The 22,659-nt window shown below is 40.1% G+C and overlaps 1 protein-coding gene across 15 annotated transcripts in view; it reads left to right on the forward strand.

The window, feature by feature from the left end:
• The window catches only part of Slc8a1 (solute carrier family 8 member A1), a 355,838-nt gene that overhangs the window by 225,373 nt on the left and 107,806 nt on the right, over window positions 1-22,659 (forward strand). The window lies entirely within an intron of this gene.

Raw genomic sequence — 22,659 nt, forward strand, 5'->3', positions numbered from 1 at the left:
GGATTAAGGAAATGGGCCACTGTTAATGTACAAACACAAACAAAGCTGGTTGGGTTGGGTTGCAGTGATTGTTCAAATATATGGCATTAATGATGTAATACAAATTAATTAGATCCACTGTTGATGTTTTGGGGAATGAAACCTTGAACATATATAGTTTTGTAGGGGAGATAGCTAGAAAGCATCCTAGGCACTACCCAATGTGTCTACACGTGATGAGACATGCTTGGGTAACCAACATGAGACATAGACGTGGTTATTCAATACCTTAGGAAAGAGTAACAGAGGGAGACAGATGTTGATGGGCACATGAGGCTCAATTCCTCTATATATGAGCCCAAATTAATTCCCAAATTTTGGATGGAAGGAGTATTAGCTGTTCTCAAAATTAAAAAAAAACTACTTTTAAAAAATAAAGAACACATAAAGATTTGCTACATGAGTGACATCATCCGAACCCCAACAACAGAGACGCCTAATACAGAGGGGTTCTGCTGTGAGTGTAAAGATGAGAAGGAGGGGGAACCAATGGGCAGGGAAGCTCCGGAAGGTGCAGTGGAAAGGATGGGATATTCATCAAGGCTCTGTGTAGAGGAGAGTCTCTCTCTGCTGTGGGACTCCTTATGTCAGGTTAATGGAAACCATGAAGACCCCAATCTGAAATCTTCAAGCAGCCAGGTATTTTTGGGGAGAGGGCTGCCTTGAAGGGTATTGTAAGAACTGCAGCTCAGAACTTCTGCTGTGAATGCCCGAGGCCCCATTCTCTGATTCAGAAAAAAAAGGTTGCTCATTGACCGATCTTCAGTGTCAATCCTGTCACCCCGCACCTACTTAGAAATTACCTATAGGCTTTTCACCCCTCACCACTTAAAAATGTCCCTTTGTAGTACTCTCAATTTCTGAGAATCCACTAAAACTGCACCAGACACTAAAGAAAGAGTGGGAGAATTATTATTTCTATTTCTTATTCTTGTTAATTCAATTACAACTATCTCAGCATATCATCAGGAATTTAACTTTATACTGAAAAGATGAGTTCCTAAAATATACGCCAGTCAAGTGTCTTGAGTACAGAGGGAAGAAAAGATAGTAAGTAAACTTTAGTGCAAAAGATCATATTTTCAACCATCATGAGGCTGGTAATCCAGAAAAGGAATTTGGCTCCTTGTGCTTTGAGAGGCAATGTGCTCCTGTACTTAAGCACACAGAAGCTGGCAAAAGTGGCTAGAACCCATCCCAGACATGCCTCTCAATGAGGGAACAAATTGCTGAATGCTACATCCAACATTGGAGGTGCCAGTGTGTAGGCAGTCAGAGATGCCGAGGGTTGTAATTTGAATAAAATGTCACTGTTTAGAGATTTTCCTTTTACTGTGCTTTCCTTACGATGATAAATCACAGAGCCTGTGCATGGGATAATAACACAAAATGTTTGACAGCTTTTCCCACAATTGTATGGCAATCTGTTTGCCTAAGAATTGTTGGTATTCCCCCATGCTAGTCAGTTGCTGGAAAGCAAAGTCAGAGTGGGCGTGGTCTTTGCCATCCTGTTCTGCTTGGCCCGGGCTGTGCTGTTGGATTAGAGTTGACTACCATCATCTATCTGTGCTATGGAAAATGCTGAATTAGCCTTGGAGTCCTGTATTCATGTGGGGATGTAGATCTGCCACCCTACCAGACAGCAAAACAAAGGAATAAAAATCTGGTGGGGGACGTTGGGTCTGAAAAGGAAAAGAAGGGTGGGTAATTCAGATTCATCAAGTCCACTGGCACTCTGGGATCACTCTCCTTATGGGTATGGATCGGAAAGCCTTTTATTTATATAATCACCTTGCATTGTAAATAATGTAATTAATTGTCCTGTTTAACTCTAGCAAAGATCAGGTTGCTGCGGGAAGTACTGCCATGAAGTAATATGTTTTCGGAACAGGGGCTATCTTGGTAATTGTGTTATCTCTCTGGGACTTCCTGATGATGATCCTACCACAAACTAGGCTGCCCCAAAGTGAGCCAGATAAGCATCCAGAGAAAGGATGGTGAGTTGGGAGGCTCCTCTCCATAACTCTTGCCGATTCAGCAACATCTCAGTGTCATTTCTGAAGTTTCCTGTGACTGAGCCCATCTCATTTACTACCAGTATCTGACAGCAAGAGAATGCGGCATAGTGGACCAAACATCACCAGCTGATCGTGAGTTGAAGGCTGAGAACTTGCTTAAAAGAGACATCCCTGTAGAAAAGCTATACAGTTTTATTGAAATTCATGGGTATGCCATAGTGTTTCAGGTTACACCAGAGTAAGGCAAAGCCCATTTAAAACAAAACAAGTATGTCCTTTTTAGAATCTGTAGCTAATTAAATTTTCATCTTGTGATCAGCTGAAGATGTTAGCAGGCTCTGTATTTAGATTCTGGCTATTTCATTCTTATTCTTTTTCTTAATGACTTTAGACCTAAATTTTGGGAAGGTTATGATGAGGAGACTCCAGACTGGGCTTGCTGATGGACTCGCCTGCTGTTGTAAATTTGTCCATAGAATTCTTCTCCACCCACCCCATCCTCATAAGCTACATTGAGAGAGAGGCTGCCAGAGACAGCAAAAGGCTTTCTCAAGTGGCAGATTGGATGAATAGTCCCAGCATCCTCACCCCTGTGGATACAGGATATGCCTTTGGCCTCAAAGTGTTCTGGAGAAAGCCCAACTCAGAGTCTCAGGGTAGGATTTTAGGCTATTCTGCAGACTTCTATGCCAGACTGCCTGACCAGGTATCAGGAAGTGTGAGTGACATGAAAAGCAAAAATGAAACACATAAGCACACATGCGCGCACGCACACACACACACACACACACACACACACACACACACATACGCACACAAAAACACACCCATATCACATACCCCAATATGCTACTAGGTGTTGAAGGTGAAACAACTGAAGAGATAAAGGTCATTTGCACTCACCCTAGAACTTTTGTCATATGCTGTCACAGGCATATGCTATGGCAGTCACCTATCCTTAAATCCATGAAAGTATGTCTTGGTCAGTGATCCTCAGTTTTAAAACATATTAAGAAGGTAAACAGTTACTTTGAAAAATAACTATATTCCGTACCCATCCTGTCTTCTTCCACAATCTGAAGTGTGTTGCATAACATCCAGCTTGGGCATAGAGGAACAAGAGTCATTGGATTATCACTTAAGAGTTAAAACTAAGTGCTGTGTGCCTTTTGATATTTGAAGTAGCTTAGAAGGATAAAGAAGATGGTTTTTCATGCAGATAATGTCACCTTACTACTGGCAGTTGCTTTGGCTTCTGCTGTTTGTTTTGTTGTTTGTTGTTTGTTTTTGACTTCCAACACAGCTTCAGGGGCACTTCCCAGGACTGGTCAGTGATGTTCTTCTAGTTCACAAACTGAAGTTATTGTGCAGTGACCCTGATTTTGGTTCTGTACCCACGAGGACAGGAAGATGGTACCCAGAAGAGCGTGTTGTAATCTCTACCTCCATCCTTTGAGCAAACACATCAATGGAGAATCCATACCATGTGTTTCCTTGGCCTACATCATGCCTCACAGAAATGGTGTGAAGATGCAAAGGCATCCTGCTCTGACCACGTAAAGCAAAGGAAGCATGCCACACTGACCCTTCCTTCTTCTGCTAACTCTTCTGTTAATTCTGCACAGGTTTTATATAAGAATCCTAGAATTCTTAGGGTCAACACCCATATTCAACTTTACAAATGAGAAAACCAAACTCAGAAGAAAAGAGTTACACAACCAAGGTCCCATGATTGTAAAAGAGCAGTGCCCAGAATGCTTTGCCCTATACCCCATCACCCCCAACCACCCCACCCAAGCTTTGTAACGAAGCCTTGTGGAGTTTAGAATACCTCTTCTATATCACATGCCCTCCCCCACTCCCATGCTTTACCTCGGAACTTTTTCCTTTTACAAAACACAAAATGAAAACATTTCCCCTGCGAATGTACATGACTGGAGGGACATAAAGAGCTTCTAGGATGCTGAGCTCTGGATGCCTGCCTGCCCTGGGCTGCACCTCCAGCTGGTTCTCTGCCCACTCCCAGCCTGTGAGCAGGCAGATGGTGGGGCAATCATCATTTCCACCATAGAGTTTGGGGGGGGTGGGGTGGGTAGGCTTAATTCAAATGCCTTCTTGTTTATCATGCTGAAACTCTGTCACATTTGCAGATGTTGACCAACAACCAGAAGGAAGGAATTCTTACTTTAAGCTCAGCTGCAGACAAGAGGAACCTAAGAAAAAGTCCCGTCCTTTATAGACAAAGAAAGGAGAGAAAAGAAAAGGACAGGGAAGAGGGGAACTTAAAAGGAAACAGAAAAGTTGGGAAAATACAAGATAAAAGGCATAGACGGTGGATGTCTGGGCTTTTTCCTATACTATTCTTATGATTAAATGGGGTCTCAACATCTGTTCTTCACCGTAATTGCTTCCTCATTAATGTACATAAAATTACAACTACACATGTTGAATTCTCAAAGGAAGATGTTGACATTGTCATAACGCGCTTGCTAGTCTAGTGACTGAATAAGAATTCAGAGTTCAGATCTAGAGAGTTTGAAGGACCTGGCTATTTATCAGTTATCCAGGCTGACTAGACAGTGTCAGGATTCCATGACCTTGCATTGGGAAACATGTAAACGCAAAATGACAACCTTCTGAAAGGAAATTTGAAATAAAAGGCTGTAAATTTGAAGCCATTTCTGAGAGTAGATAGTGTGTTCTGGAGTTCAGGACAGTAACTTAGTCATACTTAGTTTTCTGTTTTCTGAAGACCTTCTTTTAAAGGGCTGCCTGATGCAGGATTATAACAGCCTACAAAGAAAAAAAAACAACTCGGGTTGGGAGTGGTTCAATAGAAAGAGGATATGTTATTAATTCAATATGCCAGCTTTGAGCACTGAGTGTTTGCGTTGCTTCCTTATGCTGTGTTTTGAACCTAAAAATGTAGGGAAACGACTTAAGACCCCAATCTTGTTTCTATTTGTCCATCTACTGATAATTTAGCTACTAAAAGCACTGATTTTCTTTAAATGTCCAGCTACCAATTCTCCCATTTACCTTCCATGTGATGGAAAGAAGCCAAGGAGACATAAACAGATTTGTAACATGACGTTGTCTCCTTTTAAAGTGAGCACTTCTACAATGAAAGATCTGAAAAGAGACATTCAAAATGGCATTTTGCTGTTTTGGGATGGGGGGGGTGGGGGCGGATGACCAGCAACAAAGAATAAACTTAGAACAGACTGTTTAACATCTGAGCTTTGTCCAGCATAATCATTCCAAACTCAACAGAGGAATAAACTGCGAGTCAATGATCTGAAATGGGATACACATTAATAAACAATAAGTTCTCATCACATAAATCTTCTCACTTACATTAAGATTAAAAAAGAAAAAGAAATTGTACTGTGTGCACTATTAATCCCCATGAACTAGTTTTTATTAGCGCAACAATTTTACACATTTATAGTGATGTGGATATATGGTAGTATAAAACCAGGAACTCTCATCAAACTTTTTAAAAAGCATTTTTGTATATCATACAGTGTGAACATCCTGAGGGCTCAGGGTTACTTGCAACTTCACTGCGTTTGTCTAGACTCACCCATAGGCATGGAGTGTAGTAAATAGCGAAGGAGAAATAACCATTCTTGAACATGACATTGTGTTAGAAATAACTCAAGGGAATGAAATCCCTCTTACTGAGATTGACTTCCTCCAGGCCAGGGCTCACCTCTTTGCCCCTCCTCTCTCTTCCAGGCACTGTTCAGTGCAGGAAGCACCAAGCAATCTGGCAAAATGTCTAATGAAAAGATCCTCTGCGAAGCTTCCTCATTTAGCCAATCTGAGTACAGGGACTTCCATCTTAAGCAAAAACAATCAGGGGACAATGCACTAAGCTTGCAGGCTCTGTTATTCATTGATTTACTAAGAGGTCTATGCTGTCAAGCATCTCTCACTGTTCCATTTGGGGGAGTGGAAAAAGGACCCCAATTCTTGTTTCCCTCCCTTTCTGCCTGCCACCTCTTCTGACTCTTTTGAAAAGAAGCATGTCGCACAACAATGAAGAGCTTTTCCACATTAGAGCTGTTGCCAGCCAGCCACTTCTCTTTGTTTAAGTCTATTTACACAGTCTCCTTGGCAACATAAGGTAGAAGTTGACATTTTTTTTTTTAATATCTCTGACTAGCAGGTTTGGTTTTTCCCTTTGTCTGAAGCTTATCCACCTCACACAGTGAGTTATTTCTGCAGCGGCTTTTTTCTTTTTCCTTTTTAATTTTGAATAGAGAGGCACATTCACACCAGATTTTAGGGCATTCTTTCAAAATCACCTTCAAAACTGATTAGTGACTAAAAACATTTTCTTTTGACTGTAGCTGTGTATACTTAACTCTTCCCCCTAGTAGAGTAGGTCAGAGAGATCTGTGTGCGTTCTCATGTCTGATGTCTTCATGTAATGGTAGGAGAGAGCTGAGGCTAGAGGCAGAGGCAGAGGAATGCAGCCTGACATCTTTGAGTTCCACAACTCAGTCAGTGGACCTACTGAAGAGCCATAGGCCCTCTTTAGCATATACATATACTTTTACAGCTCAGTGGAGCCCAAGTTCATGTCCAAAATGTCCTATCTTCTGCCCTTGTAAACCACACCATAGGAAAATGTGGGTCATAGAGAGATAGGAACCATACCAATGGTGTTTGGAGTTGGCCAGAGTTTATTTAGTAGCAGATCATGGCAATCAAGTCCTTTGTATATCAAAAATCAAAATCCTGGTTTTCAGTAAATAGCTGGGACAGATATTTCTAATAAGGAAATTTGGGGCACAATACCCAGCCCTTTAAAAAATGTTTTTATTCTTGGTCTGGCACAATTTTCAGTGCAGTAGTATGAATCTCAGCTTGTAGCTTTCACTGCTCGTTATTATTGTATTCTTTTTTCTTTTTTCTTTCTTTTTTTTTCTGTGTTCTAAAAAGAGTTGGCTGCTTTTAACATCATTAAAAAATAAAACATTATTAACTAATTAATTTTTTCATATTTTATTGGGTATTTATTTCATTTACATTTCCAATGCTATCCCAAAAGTCGCCCCCACACCCCCTACCCACTCCCCTACCCACCCACTCCCACTTCTTGGCCCTGGCGCTCCCCTGTACTGAGACATATAAAGTTTACACGACCAATGGGCCTCTCTTCCACTGATGGCCGACTAGGCCTTCTTCTGATTCATATTCAGCTAGAGACTCAAGTGCTTCAGAACAGTCGAGTTTTGTGAATGCTCCTCTGTTTGTTTCCCAGGATGCACTTCAGGGTTATGGCGGCAGGTAGACTTTTATCTCCAGATCATCCTGCTCTCACTGAATGGTCTAGAAATAAAAGCTCTGTTTCCCCCAGTGTTGTGGAAGTGAAATAGCGATAGATAGACATATCTGATCTGTATATTTGTTCAGCTAATATTCTGACAACAAGAACTAGATCTCAGCCATCAGTAGCCATCTACCCTTAGTCTTCTGGCTTGACACTACCATCTTAATGTGCATATGCATGGCAATCTAGTTTTACCCAGATCAAATACCATTCAAAAGAGAAGAGAATACACACTGTTAAACCTATAATCAAAAAAAAAAATACTTGTTTTCTCCACACCACCCCAATATGTATGTTAGTGCATTCATTATCCTCCAGTAAGGGACCATAATTGTCTGGTGTTTAAACACGGAGATATACTTCTTACTCTTCTGGAGGCCTTGAAGTCCAAGGTCAAGGCTCCAACTGGTTTGTACCTGGTGAGATCTCACCTCTCTACCTTTATGGGGCGGAAGGGCAAGGAAGCTCTCCAGGTTCCCTGTAACCAGGTCAGATATATCATTCTTGACCTGATGACCTCCTAAAAGATTGAAAGTCTGCGTTCAGCCTTTAGCAATAGGAAAGCTCAGAGATCGATTTCATATAAAGTTAGAATTTTGTTATCCATACCGGAAAGCATGCAGGTTCTTCGGTGTGTCTTAGCACTGTTGGAGATTTTGAAATGTTTATTTATTCCTTAGAATGAAACTTTGAGAGAGAGAAAAAGAGAGAGAGAGAAAGAGAGCGCATTTATTCAGGACTCACAGTTTCAGGGCATTAGAATCAGTAACAACCAAGGCAGGGTGAATGGTGGATGTAGGCAGGCAGGCATGACATACAGACTATTTGCATTGTTTCTGAGAGTTAACATCTGATCCAAAAGCTGAAGGCAAAAAGAGACATATTGAAAGAACCTGGGATGGCTTAGGCTTTTGAAACCTGGCTTTCACCCAGTGACAAACCACCTCCCTAGAGGTCATGACCGCTAGTCCTCCCAAAACAATGGAATGAAACTTTTGACTCACTTCCTATGAGTATAAATAATTTTAGTGTCATTATTTAGCATGCTGTTATTTTACCATTTCAATGGGAATTAAGCATAGCTGAAATAAATATTCCTTTCCCTACAAATCTATTTCAGATAATAGCAGATTCAGAGAATCTGCATTCTAATTACTGTAATGTTAATTACCTGTAAGACCTTCAAGAAGTCATCCAACTTCTATGCATTTGGTGCCCGTCCCCCACCCCTACCCCCACCCCAGGACTGCCAGGAATTCCTGTTCTCTTGTAAATTACTTCTGCATTTTATTAGAATCATATGTGAAAAATATGTAAGAGATATCTATTAGCACTTAGGTTGAATGTACTAACAACAAAAAGTAAATAAAACAAAGCTATAGGCTTAAAAATGACTGAAATGTATGCATCAATTTGCAGGCCAACCCAGACAATGTGGCATGTGGCTTAAATGCCCTCAGCCTCTTTTTCTCATTTTTTGTGGCACCATCTGGTGCTCTGTTATGAGGGGGAGTTTGTTTAGATAAACCACATCAGACTCAACCCTACACAAACACACATACACACACACACACACATACACTCACACACACACACACACACACACACACACACACACACACACACTCACACACACACACACTCACACACACATATACACACACACACACATACACACACACACACAGTTGTCATATTTTAAAATTGCTTAGACCAGAGAGCTCTTCTGCATTTTTAGATTCAGAAATTCTAGCGAAATGACAAACTGAGAAAAATATATCTGAATTTGGCATAACTAGGAATCTGATTGGTCAGGAACTTGACATGCCCAGGCTAGCTCCTTGCCTTCACCTTGAATAGCTCTGTGGCCTATCCCCTCCAGGGTAGTTGCCACTCCTTTCCTGGTGGCAGAAAGCCAATGCTCTGTGTTTGCAAAGTTTACCAGGGCTTAAATTCCTAACATGGTTAGCAGTTGATTTCACTTACCAGCTCCCTGCTGCCTAGGACAATGACTGAACTCTCCTAGAGCAGCCCTCTGGAGTCCTCTGGAGGACTGTGCTGTGCTCCCCCCCCCCCCCCCCCGCCTCCCCTCCAGCACGGCTACCCTTTGTTGTTCCATTACTATTTTTCAAAGTATATGGGGGAAAGATTGAAGAATCTGAGGTAGTTGCAGAAAATTCTCCCCTGCCTTACCCTTAAATCCTCCTCCTCCTCAGAAATTTGTTAAAGTATACATAGTTTTACCCTGGTAATAAGATTCTGTTTGTATGACCTTAGTCACATTAGACCCTAATAATTTTAAATGACATAATTAAATACAATGGGGGAAAAAAAGTGTTCCCTAAGGAATCATAGCACAAATTCGTAAACAATAGGCAAGATTTACGAAATTATCCAAGAATTCAGATCATCTATGTGAGCATCTTTAGGGTGAAAGCGACCTTTCTTCCCATCTACCTTGGGTCAAATGAAGGACCAATGCTTTGCCCAAGAAAAAGGTCAGAAGTGGAAGCGCAGTCCCTGGCATTCCGGCTCCTCGGGAGACTGACCAGAGTCAGCCAGCTGAACCCCTGTGATCTGAAGCTCTGATGGACACTCAGGAAGGAACTTAAAGGAACTCTCTCGAGAACTAATTGAAAAAATAAAGTAGTTACAGTGAATGAAGAAAATCCCTAGAAGGCCAATGTAATGGCTCCATATAGCTATGGCCACAAGGTAAGTGAGGGAACTCTGGGTAACTCAGTAAGAGCAGGTAGTAGTTAGCAGCGGCCAGAGTTCCAGCATGGGTATGTAGTTCCCCTTATTAAGGAACCGCTGTCTGCCTGCCTGCCTGTCTGTCTGTCTGTCAGTATATACATATATATATATATATATATATATATATATATATATATATATATATATGACTAGGATTTTAACCCAGGACCAAGCCAGTGAAGAAAATTACCAACTAACTTCCTAATCCAAGGCATGTATTTCTAAAGTAGGATCTGATTAGATAGCTGATTATCAAGTGTGTCCATAACCACCCAAAATTATGAATATATGCTATTTCTTTTAAAATATTTCATTTTGTGTATGTGCCTCTATCTGTGCATGTGCACACTCATATATGTGTGTGAGTAAACATGTGCAGGTGCCTGTGGAGACCAGAAGAGGGATCCAGATTCCCCAGGATCCAGAATCACACCGGTGGCTGCCCAGTATGTGTGCTGGCAACTACATTCTGGCCTTCTTGTAAGAGCAGTAAGTGCTCTTAGCCTCAGAGCCAACTCCACAGGCCTGACATGTTTTCTTTGGGCTTAGACACATCCAACTTAAAATTCAGGTTAAGACTGGCCGAGCAAAAGTAGCACTTAAAGCTAATTAAATGATTAAAATCATAAGAAACTGATACAGACTTGGAATGTCCCCAGGATGTGAAACTGTGGATATCCCTTTAGCTCTGCTATGGTCAATTCCCTCATCTGTGAAGTGGACCTCGAGGAATACAATGGGTTAATATTTAGAAAGCATTTGACAGGTTTCTAACAAATAATATAGTTATATGAGACATTGCTGTAGTCAGAAACTGAGCACCATATCTCACATGGTTTTAAAACATTGTGTCTGTCACAAACTATACCATGAGAGACCTGTATATACCCCATGGAAGGAGTAATTGCAGTTTTTAAAGAACTGGCTTTATGCACAATATGAAAACAAATGAAAAATATGAATACAAACGTGTCTCCCTTGGTTTGGTTACTTTCACTAAAGTAAATTTTTAAAGTGAATCTGGATTATCAATAGTGGTCGTAACGTAGAAGCAAGCAAATACATACATCAAAACCAGACCATGTAAAGTTTGACCTAGGCACACTTTATGCCTGATAAGCTGGTGATAGGGTTCAGTTGGTCAAAGTACTTGCCGTCAAGTCTGAAGACCTGTATTCAATCCACAGTCTCCACATGGTGGAAGCAGGGAACAATCTCTGACTCCCACAAATTGTCCTCTGACCTCTACAAATGCACCATGGCATGCAGGTGTCCACAGGCAGACAGACAGACAACCACACACACACACACACACACACACACACACACACAGAGAGAGAGAGAGAGAGAGAGAGAGAGAGAGAGAGAGAGAGAAGACAGAGAAAGAGAGGGAGAATAAATAAAATACAAGTTATAGGTCTGCTAAATTATACACCTAGGCACCCTGCCCTCAGAAAATTCTAACATATCTTTTTAAAAAATAATTTTTATTGTATATACTTAAAACTTTTAATATGATGTTATATGCTTTATAAACAGCGAAGTCATTGCTATGTAAGTTTCAGGAGAAACTATTAGCTCATTTTGGGGCAAAATCCTCTGTTCAATTGCTGTACATTATTAGATCCCCAACTGGTCTCTTCCATGCACATGCCAATCGACTTCCTTCAAGCTCCATCTTCTGCACATACCCTCCTCACCATCCCCTTGCAGCCTTGATAGGACATATTCCATTCTATCCATAATTTATAGTCGACTTATGCATTATTCTTCCTAAATGTACACTTGACCTTATACTATAAATTTGTCATAAGGAAAAGTGGCTTTAACATAGTCCTCCATCTGTGGACTTGTAACTACACTGTATATATATGCTAAGGATGGGAGCGGGATATGAGATGGGACATGGGGCTTACAAGCTGTAAGGCCAAGGGTCACACTGAGAACCGTGTGTTAGCCAGGATCAGCAGAGCAGAGCATCCTTATCCTTCCTCCCCTGCCCTCTGTGCAAGGCTAACTCAGCTGGAGGAGAAATGCCTTCCAGTTCATACCAGATTTCTCTCCTTTTGAATTTTTAAGTGGCCATTTCCAGTGCTCATCATAGTCCATCTCTGGTGCTCTCTTGTATTGGTTGCCTGTCTTACGGCTATTTCCATAACTCCCCGAGTCCAGAAAGCTACCTTTGAAGGCTATCAAGTTATGTTTGATCTGTGGGTTTCCTTGTCACTTACCAATGTACAGCAGGCATTTTCTAAACAGTGACGACTCTGAGTGAGACTTCCCAGCCTTCCCTTCCCTTTGTTCAACACACAAGATGCTACCAGCACTCTCCTTAGGAGGAAGGAGCCTTCAGGCCCCATGGTTTCCTCCTGTAGGTAGGTTTTGGATTGCCTGGCCCTCTATATTTCTCTGAGGCTTCATAGAGCCAAAACCTAGTTGGAAGCAGAGCTGAGACAAAACCCTGCTGATGATATAGGCAGGCTGAAGTGGACTGGCCGTTGCATTAGAACGTTTTTTCCCTTTTCTTTCTTTATGTCATACACACCAATTGCCTGCTCCGCTCCAAAAACAACATTCTCTCACAGAAATTTCCAGGGAAAATCGTGAGGTGGGAAAATCAGAATAACGTCTTCTTTTATGGTGAGATTACACAGGAAAAACCACTGGACAGCTCCCAACCTGAGCTTCATAGGTTGGCAGAAACAGCTGCCATGCCCTTAGCATGACTGAGAAATTTCTAGAAATGATAAGCAGGAAATGCACAAAAGACTCTCGAGTAGAAGGTGCTCAGTAACTGACAACAGAGGATGAACTTGGTCTTCGGAACTGTCTTAGTGCACCTCCCACCCTGCTATCCAAACCTCCAGGACATCTTCTGTTTTCCTATCCTGGGTAAGGAGGTCTGGAAAGCTCAAAGTTTTTACGGGACTATTCACTATATTGGTTAAATGTCCCTTTTTGTTTTAGAGGGAGGACATAGAGTGTCATCCATGGCAACTCTAGGATTCTGGGTAATTCCCTAGAAATGTCACATTGTATCTACAAGCCACCCTCATTCTACCCAGGTCCCTTGTGCATTGTTTGTGTTATAAAGGTTTTCCATGAGGATTTATAATTATTGTCTGTTGATGTTTCCATCAAAGAGAAACATAAGAATAGTTCCATAGGGTTTTCCCCACGTCCCCACTGAATAATTTCTGGTTGTGAGGGGTTGGAGTTAGGGTGGGGGTAGAGTCAACGATGCATTTGTGGCAGAGTCCTCTTTCTACTGCTACTGTAGTCACAAGCACAGGGGTGAATACATCAGGAAGGATAAAGATGATGTTTCCAAAAATCCATGCTGCTGATGCAATACTGCATTCCATAGTCTACTCTCTCAAAGCCAAGTTGCCACAGTAACAGGATGCATTTGAGGGAATCATTCAATCAAAAACCAGGCAAAATTATCTAAGAAGCCTTGGTATTCCTACTTTCTTAATGTAAAATGCAGGCTATGACATACTCTTTTCCTTCTTTGCATTGAAAATCATTCTAGTAGTATTAAAAGGAGTAATTCTAAGAGTTGGGGATTTTTCTCCTACCCAAGGCATCCTAGTTATGGCAAGGAGAACTAGGGACATGAAATGAACCTCGATGTAGTAGTATTCTTCCCTGGCATTCCATCATCCCCTGTGTCTGTGCTCGTTGAAAAAAAAAAGTATGTTTTTTATAACTATACTACATATATCTCCTGTGGTCTCAGAGTGAAGGAAGTCATTTTTGTAACTTTAACCATCTCTCTCTCAATTTGACAAAAATCCCTGGCAGAAATATCATAAAGAGAGAAGATTCCTTGGTATGGGTGTTATAGCAGAAGTCTACTTAGGCTGGAGACGCATAGCAGAAGAAACAACTCACATGAAAACAGCCATGAAGGAAACGAAAATGGGAAAGAGTGGGCATCCTAACATCTTCTTCACAAGCACTGTCTCAACCCAGCTTTCTTACACAAGGCTTAACCTTTTAAAGAAACACACACACGCACACACACACACACACACACACACACACACACACGGTAGCAAGCCACTCTGTGCTTCTTTGAGATTTTTCAAATACTAAACAATTGAGCATGCATTTCTATCATAGTCTCAAAACTGAGCTTTGAAAGGGCCATGTTCACACCATATTTCAGCAAAAGGTTTTTATAGAATCTGGGAGAAGTAAAAAGTTTCAAGACTGAGAGAGGCCTAAAGTTGATATAGATTTATGTTCTTTTTATTCCTGTGAGGACTCGTGTACCCAGCATATAGCAACTGCTAAGTGAGTCCAGAATGAATTATTATAGCGATAAAGATTTATATCTCTTTGCTCAATTGATGTATCTGTAAATTTATTTTCATGTGTTTTGCTGTACATTCATGTGCAAATACATGAACAATGGGAAGGTATTCTCTTCCGAATTTGCTGGATATGGCAAGACTTGCCTTCTCTCACGCTGGAATTTAATTCAAGAGCTGCTCTTGACCAATCCAAACTCTGGCGCTTTCCAGCTGCAGTGTCACATTGGGCCAGTTCAAGTGCCAAAAGCTAAGCCAAGAGAGCCCCAAAGGAATCACTTCCTGAAGAGTAAAGCAGGTTTTTCACCCACTGTCACTGTGTGACATACCATCTCAGGGGACTCCTGAGGCTTGGGAATCCTGTGCTTTGCCAGAGCCCTGCCTGGCACAGAGCCTGCCCCATGGTTAGCCTCACCAAGAGTTAGAGAACAAGTGCCCTCTGTATCTAGGCATGGCTATTTCTACTGATTTTATGACTATGATTCTTTAACTGTGTATTCAGAATTACATGCCAAGTCCCAAGCCATCATCAGACGGCTTATGTTAAGTTCCACGGATGTGAGTTCCAGACTTTGAAGTGCAAGAGAAGCACGTGTTTCATTCAGTGTTGGCTTCATCATGAGCCTGGGACACTTAACTCACATGACTTCCCAGAAAAAGTGCAACAATAGCTGTGAATGAAGAAAAATTTCCATGCCCTCATTATAGGATACCAGTTTATGGATGTGGAGAGATGGAGCAAATGTTAATAGAAATTACTGCTTTTGCAAAGGACCCAAAGCACAATCCTGAATAAGGGACTCACAACTGCCTGTAACTCCAGTTCTTAAATGTCTGATGCTCTCTTTTGACCTCTGCAGGCACCTGAAGATATGTGGTACACATAAACTCATGCAGGAACACACATGCACACACACACACATGAAATGAACACACACACACAAACACACAAACATACACACACACACACACACACAGAGAGAGAGAGAGAGAGAGAGAGAGAGAGAGAGAGAGAGAGAGAGAGAGAGAGAGAGAGAGATTCGTCCATGGAGAAAACAGTACTCTACACATGACCCATAATATACTTATTGAAAAGATACATCCTTTAAGGAAGATATCAAAATTTTATTTCATTTAGCAGCAGCTTAGACTTAACTCCTGGAAAGATAAAGTAGGCAATGAAGGTCCACATAGTAAATTAAAAATTTATCTCCCCGCTCCATGAAAGAATAGATTGGCTTTAACCAGCATTAAGAAGTCTGTCTTTAAGATATAGCACAGAGATATAGCAGGAAGGATGGGCGAGGACCTCAGCATTGGTCCAGCCTACAGCGTTCTTGTTGCAAGTTTACTGAGACAAAACACTTATTTTTTTTTTCAGGCATCAGCTTCTGAATATGAAAAGTGGAGAATTTGAATGTTTCCTGTATCTTAGCACTGAAAATACTGGGTTTGTTTGTTTGTTTGTTTGTTTAATCTGGAACCAATAGCAAGCTCAAAATTAGAAATGAAGGGCAAACTTCAGAAGACTCCATGATATCTGTGTGTCGTGGACACAGTTAATGCTTGAAATATGCTTCTATAAAAAGGAAAAATTATGATTAGAAACCAGTGACGTTAAAGATAAACACTAAAGAGGCAGCAGTAGAGGGCTTTACTTACTTTCAGATATACTTATTCTGTGTCTCATTTTCAATTTTGACATCTCCTGGCTGTTGTCTCCCGTTCAAGTGAAGCTCACCATTATATATATATATATGCTCTTAGTCAAATGTAGTTAAGCAAACCTCACTAAATAATTTAGAAGTCTCCATAAAATTCTTTTTTTCCCCTTCCACAATGTCATTAAAATTAATCTGGGAAACTATACTGCCGCCATAAGAGGAACGTCGCTTGTATTTTGGAGCTGTTTCCATGATGACAATGCCATGTGTAAGTTCTGGTTTATGCATGTGCATTTAAAAGGTTAGAACAATTATCACTGTGGAGGTAAATTTCATTGCAAGAGGCATCTATGCTTCCAAGGTGTTCACTTAAGGAGAAAATGGGATCTATATATATAATGATGTAGATTAATTTGCACCATAGGATAAACAACTCCTTCAGAGCCTTAGTCATAACAGAAAACCTATAAACAGTATTTGAAATGTTTTTATAATAGAAATCTATATTAATATAATGGAATATTGGGTTTATTCTTAGTGATAACTAGGAATTATAGTGGGCTTACTGTGTCCCAAATATCATTGTTTCTTAATATTACAAATATTAAGACATCTATGATATCTATTATATACTTCTCAGTTGAAGAATATTGCCAGCAATGGTGCTGTGGGTTGACTTTCTTTTTCTCTAATCTTCAATCTTTTTCTGTTGATCGGTGCCATCTAAAGGTCATGGCACTACTAATATATACCCTGGAAGAAATTTTGAATATAGGAAAGTACCTTGGACTACATGTGCATGTCTATCTGCCTTGTATAGTAACATGTCAAGCACAATCAGAATGTCTACATGACGACTAAAATAAAGTGGCATGCCCACTTGATGTCTCTTAGTTTTCTGTTCCATTCTTATCCCACAGTTCACCCCAGTGCCAAAACATAGAAGAGTTTAAACAAAAGCAGAAAGTTTGATAGATATGACAAGGTGCCTATTCTTATGAGTCTCTAAGTAGATTCTGACCCTTGTCTACCTCTGGGTAGCCTCTGTATAACACTAGCTACTTCCTCAAGTCTTCATTCTTTGCTCTTCATGGCTTGCTTTGTTAAAGACACAAGCATCATTCTATCAGATCGTAAGGATCTCCATCACAACATTACCGTATGCCGATTTCCTCTCATCCAATTGTAGTTCATTATTTCTGTGTTTTAAGCATCCTTGATTGGAGTTCATGAGCACCTAAATCTGATTCTAATATTTTCTTAATGGGCTAGACTTGTGTTCAAACAGGATTGCTGATAAAGAGGAAAAAGTTTTTCCAAAGTAAGTTGATCTACCACCACAGGTGATGGTAAAGAGGGATACTATTGAAAGAGGTGGCATTAGAAGCACACATACCGTACAGGATCTTGACCTGAAGGGGTTGTCTTGCCAGGGACATATGTGTAAAAGATGTGGTTTGTAGTTTATCCTCATGTCAGGGGAGTTCAGTAGAAAGAGATCTGTATGCAGAAGAATTAATTTTGATAGTTGTTATATTTGGTTAATATTAAATAATATTAATATATTAATCAAATATAATAGGTGTGCAAACCTACTTGTAGTCCTAAAGGGTAGGAAAGGTATAAGTAGATGGTTCAAAGCTCAATTTAAGCAATAGGACACGAGAACAGAAGACTGAAAACAATTTTTAAGCAAATGGATACCCTTCTCTCCAAAATACCAGTAGTGAAGACTGAATGGGAACATTCGAAATCCTAATCAACTGGAAGCATCTCTGGTATATATCAGTTAGATGTCTGTGCCAGAAGAGAGTAGCTTCTACTTCATATATATATTAGATGTCTGTGCCAGAAGAGAGTAGCTTCTACTTCATATATATATATATATATATATATATATATATATATGAAGAGTAGCTTCTACATATATACACACATATATATGTATATGTATATATGTGTGTGTGTGTGTGTGTGTGTATGGAGAGAGAGAGAGAGAGAGAGAGAGAGAGAGAGAGAGAGAGAGAGAGAGAGAGAGAGAGAGAGATTTACATCCATTCTGATTCTACACTTACTTTATTTCCTTCTCAGTGAAAAAAATAAAGAATAAGGGGAAGGAAGAAGGGAAGGAGGGAGAAAAGGAGGGAGGGAACGATTTTTAGATGGATTGATAGACAGATCAACAAATAGATAGACAAAGAGAACAAAATGCAGCACCTCTCTTACAGATATGACATTTACCAATCTTCTAGAAATATTTAAAATTCACTTTCTTGTTCTGTAAGACAAAGCAGGCTGTGAAGATTTTAGTAAGCATGGGACCTAATTCAAAGAAACGTTCAAGGCTTGAGTGAGATTCAAGGTGAAGTTTGGTTTCCACCATCTCTCTTCATTTAACAGTAACATCTGGGGCCCTTGGTTATTTGTGCATTAAATAAAACAGGTTTGTTTTAAACTGTCTAATGTTTCCAGCTACTTCTACTTTCTACATCGCCAGTAGCAGAGGTGGAAAACTCCCCTCCCATATGATTCAAGTTTTCCAAAACTGACAAAGGAGGGGTTGTAGTGTGCAGTGAGCAAAGCAGTCATTTATATCTGCTTTTGAAAGTGTGTCTACTGCTTAAATATGGTTTACAGCAGGGTTGATAGGGAAGGCAACATTTCATGCTAGATTTTATGTATCTATATTTGGTCGCTAATCTTAAGTAACATTTATTCATTGTATTAAAGAAGACTTATTAATAGCATAGTGTATTTCATTCTTTGTATCTCTTTTAACTCACTTCTGCTGATACAGGCATCCTTTGCAGTGATCGACAAAAAGTCGATGAGGAAAATCACAATTGTCTCATTTCTTGAACTATAGCTGGGAACCAGAGGATGGCACAGGCTTGCTGTGTTTCACAGTGCAGTTAAAAGTGCTTCTCACTTGACCTGAGACCCAGTATCCAACTTTAGGGTGAAGTAGGTTGAAGAATTGTGAGTACCATCAGGAGTAGAAAAGGCAGAAAGTGATAACAAGGTAGCAAAATGTGTCCAGAGTTTATTTGTAGCCAAATATGTGTGCCTTGAAGTATAAGAGTGGATGAAGGAGGGTACCAAGTAAAAGCAGGGGAAAAACATATTGTTGTGGACGAGGTAAGCTCATGATAAGCTGAAGGTTTAGACAACTGATGGCTTCTTTCCAACCTGGAATTCAATAGTGTTCAAAAGGGAGATTCTAGGCATGAATTAGATTTCCAGCATCACTGATTAGTACATAACATTCAATAGTAATTCATTCAAACCTCTGTGGTTTTCAAAGCAAAAATATAAGATGTGACCTCATCCAAGAAGACATGAGTGCAGCTCTAGGTGTTGGTGTGATATTGTCAACAACTAAACTGTTTTATCTGTAAATTATTTCTAGTTTGCATGTATAAGCAATTCATTTCTAGTATCTTTTCTTTTATACCTGTATAGTCACTTTTTATAAAGAACCAAGCAAAATATACAAAGGGCTAGGAGATAATGCATCTGGCATACAACACATGTTGCCAGGCTGTTTCTAGGGGGCACTTTTAGATAAAGCATCATAGTGAACCTGTCCGCAGATGGACACATTGATGAAGCACTTGATAATAGGCTGTGGACGTGGGAAGAGCTGCAAGCATCTGCAGGGGAAATGTGTATCCCACAGTCTTACAGTTTCAATACACTTGGTTGGCTGAAGAAATGAAGTTTCACTACTGTGTATATAATACACAACAGGGAGTAATGGCTAGACAAATACTCTTCAGTCAGCACTGAAAACATAAAGGGGACTCTTTAACAGTGTGTTTTGAAGTGTCTTCTTGTTTTTTTTTTTTTTTGGTTGGTTGGTTGGTTGGTTGAGTTTTGGTTTTTGTTTTATGTTTTGTTTTATTTTGATGATGTTTGTTTTAAGACAAGGCCCCCTTATGTATCCCAAACTAGTCTCAAAGTAACTCTGTAGCCCAGGATGGCCTCTTATTTGTAATCCTACTGCCTCTGTCACAGAGGTCCTTGGATTGTAATCCTGTACCACTCACTGTTCCTCGCTGCTTCTCCTTGTAGTCCCCAAGCTGTATGATAATTATCCAATATAAGTATCTTTACCTACAGGAAAACACTTTCTGTTGGACAGTGGCATTTTATTTTTTTCTATTTTCCTAATTATAATTATGTAAAAATCTTGATGTGACTTCGTTGGGCCACAGGCCTTTCACCATCTCTGTTGCATTTTCTACCTGTTTCATTTCTGCTAAGTACACAAAGAACCAACTGATAGTATACTTGAACAGCAGCTAGGTAAGGAAGTTTAGGGACACAGTTGAAATGAAAGATGATAGCCCAACCTTATACTTATGGTTATCACATTACACGTTAAAAAAAAGTATAATGCAAATACTTTATCTTTGCATGTAACATTCCAAGGCTAGCCATAACTAGCAGATAGCAGCCTTTGAGTAAATGGTGACTTGAATCCATGTAAAGAATTATCTCCTTGTCTTAGTAATAAGAAAGTAATCTAGCCAAGCATGTGATTTCCAAGAGGGAACATGAATGAGCACTCCCCACATAATGGGATATATTTTAAATAAATAACATACTCAGCCACAGGCATGTTCTATTTCATCCTACCTCTGTACCTTGTCTCGGTCAGGTGATAAAGTCTTGTTTCTTGACAATTGGTGCCTCAGAACAGGTCCACTTCCACGTTCAACACTGACAGCAGCAGCTATCTGTAGGTGCAAAAGCTTGCAGTCTTCCACTCCTCTAATGAGGACTAGAATGTGGTAATCATGGAATTGGCCCAGGATGGAAACCTCAGGGTCTTTTCATTAAGTGCAGATCAATGATGCCAATCCATTTCTGCCTGTGCCAGCTCCCATAGCAGGGAATTGGATACTTGGGGAATTGGCTGCAGCCATTTATTGCTGTAGCAGAATCCCCCAGCTTTGTGTCAGAGGCCTCTGCAGCTGCCTCCAGGTGGCTTTCATTCCTACGTCATGACAAAGTAGACACAGCTTTTCCATAGCCAATTCCACATCATCACATGTCCCTATAAGCTAGAGCTAAGTTCATTTCGGCTTCTTTGCATATATGAATTGTCATTTGCATATTTTGTTTCTATATATATTGAGTATATGGTTTTACCTGGAAGAGTTAAAACTCGGGTCTTCACCAGAAAGGAAAAAGAAATACTGTACATATTATGTCAAACCCTACATAACCTTGTGGTTAAGATGAAAGTGTCAGAAAAGCATCTGACATTCTTACTTCTGGATTTCATAGCAAGCAATAGAGCTTGGCCAGTGCTTTCAGTCATAAAGGACAGAAATCAAGGGATAATAGATTTTTACTAAATAAGAAATTAAATTTAGAAAGAGAGCAGTAATTTTAAGACATTATAAATATTCAAGTTCCGTTTCTATGCGGTTCACTCACTGGCTCCATTTGCATTCCATGCATACAAAATGTGCAGAATCGCCTTTTCTCAACATAGAACTCATTGAAGACACAGCATATCTCATTGTTAGCCAAGTTTCTAAAGGGACAGGATCAGACAGACTCCGGACAATATAACTCACTACTTGATCACCTTACATAGCTGTGCCCCAGGCATTCCCATAACTGACAACTGTTTATAGAGAATCAGAAATAAAGGACAGAGTACCTTGATGATCAGTTATATAAGCTATGATTAAAGTGTAAGAAAAGGGAAACAGAGCACTCCACAAGCTCAAAGACCACCATGGAGTCATTTAACTACAACTTAGAGGAAGAGTAAAAGAATTAAGGAAGACGTTATTAAAGGTAGGGTGCATGCTTTTTCATTGCTATTTTTATTCCTGTGGATAGATGATTATAAGGCAAACTTGAATTTTGAGTTAAAAGATATGGGTCTTAGGCATGCAGTAATGTTGAGGGGGAAGATGAAATAAGCAAGAAAGATCCTCTAGAAATTCTCAAGAAGGTTCCAAGGCAAATGTGTCTGCTACCTTTCTTCATTCCTTCTATGAAGGACTTTCTGTGAAAGCTCAAGGACCTGAATTGGGTTTCCCAAAGTCCATGTAGAAACAGGTGCTATGGCGTGAATACCAGTACTATAATACCAATGCTGGGAAGGCAAAGACAGGTTGGTCCCTGAAGCTCACTGAAGAGACAGCCTAGCGAATCAGTGAGAGACCCTGTCTCAAAGAATAAGGTGTGCAGGAATTAAGGAAGACATTTGATATTGATATTTGAGTTCCACATACTACACAGGCGTAGCCACTCAGTAGTAAACTGATTTTATCTACATATTTTATTATGCCCCCTGGACATTTCATTAGCAATGTTATTCACCTGACTTCTATTAATAGATACTCATTAGTAGAACTTCCAACAACTAATTTCTGGAATAAAGTGAAAACCACTAAGGAATCTCTTCAAGAATTCATTATCAGTTGGGTGTCTACATTTGCAACTCTTGTGGACAGTCAGATGTGGATGAATTAGTCAAGGATGCATCCACT

This window comes from Mus caroli, unplaced genomic scaffold (genome assembly GCF_978045245.1).
Source record: "Mus caroli unplaced genomic scaffold, Mus_caroli_1 scaffold_18, whole genome shotgun sequence".
Taxonomy (NCBI): domain Eukaryota; kingdom Metazoa; phylum Chordata; class Mammalia; order Rodentia; family Muridae; genus Mus; species Mus caroli.